We start from the raw sequence: 3,977 nt of genomic DNA on the forward strand, positions 1-3,977 counted from the left end.
AAGGAGACTAATATGGCATTAGTTGCACTTGTGTCCTTTTAATTAACATATTGTCGGTAATTCTACCAACATTAACATATTCTGGTATGTTGTTTATACATACCAGCTGTCAGCCTGACAGCTCTTCTGGGACTGTCAGTTTTTTTTTCCTTCCCACAAGCTGATACATTAGACACATGTGCAACACTTGGGGATCTTTACTGAGGAAACGTTTCGCCACACAGTGGCTTCATCAGTCCTATACTGAGAAGAATGTTGAGAATCAGAAGGAGTTTGAGATAATCTCCAGGTAATCAGTCTCTCAGCCTGGAGTCGATATAATCAGTCCATCAATCTTGGACTGATCACATCGACTCCAGACTGAGGGACTGATTACCTCAAACTCCTTCCGATCTTCACCATTCTTCTTTGTATGGACTGATGAAGCCACTGTGTGGCGAAACGTTTCCACAATAAAGATACCCAAATGTTGCACACGTGTTTAATTTATCAGCCTGTGGGTTCTCTGAGCTATTGATCTATATTACGGTGCTCCTCACCATCTCGAAGACTGAGGGACTGATTACCCCATCTTATGCATATAGCTCTACAGTCTTCCCACCATCTTTCGATCATCTTCTCCACTTACTAACATAGAAAGGGCGTCTACGATTCATGCTACATGCCACTAGCACCGAGTGTCTCAGGTGTCTCAGATGCTGGATCGCGTATCCAGTATCTGTGATACTGGAAGCCCGATGTTTTCCCTGTCTCAATAAATGTATGGACTACATTTGTGCAAGAAAGGTATACAATACCGACAATATGAAAGTTAAGACACATGTGCAACATCTGGGTATCTTTATTGTAGACGTTTCGCCATCCAAAGGCTTTATCAATACAAATTCTAGGACATAATTAGAAGACAGTAGAACTATGTACAAAATATGAGGTAATCAGTCCCTCAACCTTGGAGTTAGTGTTCACAGCATCGTGGTGGTGGAGAATCTCTACTGTCTTCTAATTATGTCCTTGAATCTGTATTGATAAAGCCACTGGATGGCGAAACGTCTACAATAAAGATATCCAGATGTTGCACATGTGTCTTAACTTTCATGGACTACATTTGCTGTCTTCCAGATCCTAGGCAACAGTTGTGTGTACATTGACTTTCTGTAGATCTCAGAGTAGTGGTTCCCGGTGAGTGCCTCTGCTGCCTTTCGCAGTGAGTGCCTCTGCTGCCTTTCGCAGTGAGTGCCTCTGCTGCCTTTCGCAGTGAGTGCCTCTGCTGCCTTTCGCAGTGAGTGCCTCTGCTGCCTTTCGCAGAATCCACAGTGACACTATACTACTACTACTACTACTACTACTACTACTACTATAACTAATACTGCTACTACCACTAATAATAATAATCATCTTTATATCCACAGGTACATGATGTCTTAAACTCAAAAGGTTTTTTCGCTGCTGATGTTTTGTGTGATAAACAGGACTTTGTAAATGGTCCAAGTCGGACCGAAACGTCGTCGTAAGCTCCTCTCTCCTATGTGCAGGTTATTTGTGTATATACAGTACCTCTCAGTGTACTGTTTTCCCCCAGAACATCTTTTTAGAGAGCAAATGCAACATAATTCGATTTTTTATTGACTACGTTTCGCCCACACAGTGGACTTTATCAAGTCACAAACAGATATACCTGGGCAAAGAGTACATGAGCATATCTGTTTGTGGTTTGATAAAGTCCACTGCATGGGCGAAACGTTGGCAATAAAGGATCGCACTATATTGCATCTGTGCTACGTTTTTCCATCGTGTCGGTGTTTTATGCCATTTATCTTCAGCTTTTTAGAACGTTTGTTCAAAACATCGCTGGCTTCCTCGCCTTTGTATAGGACTGATGAAGCCACTGTGGGGCGAAACACTTCCAGAGTACAGACATCCAAGTGTTGCACATGTGTCTAATTTATCAACTTGTTGCTTCTCTAAATCATTTATCTGTCTTCCTCGCCACTGTCCATGAACTCTCCTCCTTCCTTCACCCCGATCATGAACTCTCCTCCTTCCTTCACCCCGATCATGAACTCTCCTCCTTCCTTCACCCCGATCATGAACTCTCCTCCTTCCTTCACCCCGATCATGAACTCTCCTCCTTCCTTCACTCCGATCATGAACTCTCCTCCTTCCTTCACTCCGATCATGAACTCTCCTCCTTCCTTCACTCCGATCATGAACTCTCCTCCTTCCTTCACCCCGATCATGAACTCTCCTCCTTCCTTCACTCCGATCATGAACTCTCCTCCTTCCTTCACTCCGATCATGCTCTCCTCCTTCCTTCACTCCGATCTCTCTCTCCTTCCTTCACTCCGATCATGAACTCTCCTCCTTCCTTCACTCCGATCATGAACTCTCCTCCTTCCTTCACTCCCGATCATGAACTCTCCTCCTTCCTTCACCCCGATCATGAACTCTCCTCCTTCCTTCACCCCGATCATGAACTCTCCTCCTTCCTTCACTCCGATCATGAACTCTCCTCCTTCCTTCACCCCGATCATGAACTCTCCTCCTTCCTTCACCCCGATCATGAACTCTCCTCCTTCCTTCACTCCGATCATGAACTCTCCTCCTTCCTTCACTCCGATCATGAACTCTCCTCCTTCCTTCACTCCGATCATGAACTCTCCTCCTTCCTTCACCCCGATCATGAACTCTCCTCCTTCCTTCACTCCGATCATGAACTCTCCTCCTTCCTTCACTCCGATCATGAACTCTCCTCCTTCCTTCACTCCGATCATGAACTCTCCTCCTTCCTTCACCCCGATCATGAACTCTCCTCCTTCCTTCACTCCGATCATGAACTCTCCTCCTTCCTTCACTCCGATCATGAACTCTCCTCCTTCCTTCACTCCGATCATGAACTCTCCTCCTTCCTTCACTCCGATCATGAGCTCTCCTCCTTCCTTCACTCCGATCATGAACTCTCCTCCTTCCTCATGAACTCTCCTCCTTCCTTCACCCGATCATGAACTCTCCTCCTTCCTTCACTCCGATCATGAACTCTCCTCCTTCCTTCACTCCGATCATGAACTCTCCTCCTTCCTTCACTCCGATCATGAACTCTCCTCCTTCCTTCACTCCGATCATGAACTCTCCTCCTTCCTTCACTCCGATCATGAGCTCTCCTCCTTCCTTCACTCCGATCATGAACTCTCCTCCTTCCTTCACTCCGATCATGAACTCTCCTCCTTCCTTCACTCCGATCATGAACTCTCCTCCTTCCTTCACCCCGATCATGAACTCTCCTCCTTCCTTCACTCCGATCATGAACTCTCCTCCTTCCTTCACTCCGATCATGAACTCTCCTCCTTCCTTCACTCCGATCATGAATTCTCCTCCTTCCTTCACCCCGATCATGAACTCTCCTCCTTCCTTCACTCTGATCATGAACTCTCCTCCTTCCTTCACTCCGATCATGAACTCTCCTCCTTCCTTCACCCCGATCATGAACTCTCCTCCTTCCTTCACTCCGATCATGAACTCTCCTCCTTCCTTCACCCCGATCATGAACTCTCCTCCTTCCTTCACTCCGATCATGAACTCTCCTCCTTCCTTCACCCCGATCATGAACTCTCCTCCTTCCTTCACTCCGATCATGAACTCTCCTCCTTCCTTCACTCCGATCATGAACTCTCCTCCTTCCTTCACCCCGATCATGAACTCTCCTCCTTCCTTCACTCCGATCATGAACTCTCCTCCTTCCTTCACTCCGATCATGAACTCTCCTCCTTCCTTCACTCCGATCATGAACTCTCCTCCTTCCTTCACTCCGATCATGAACTCTCCTCCTTCCTTCACCCCGATCATGAACTCTCCTCCTTCCTTCACTCCGATCATGAACTCTCCTCCTTCCTTCACTCCGATCATGAACTCTCCTCCTTCCTTCACCCCGATCATGAACTCTCCTCCTTCCTTCACTCCGATCATGAACTCTCCTCCTTCCT

Source organism: Cherax quadricarinatus, chromosome 74, assembly GCF_038502225.1.
Source record: "Cherax quadricarinatus isolate ZL_2023a chromosome 74, ASM3850222v1, whole genome shotgun sequence".
In the NCBI taxonomy this organism is placed as follows: Eukaryota; Metazoa; Arthropoda; class Malacostraca; order Decapoda; family Parastacidae; genus Cherax; species Cherax quadricarinatus.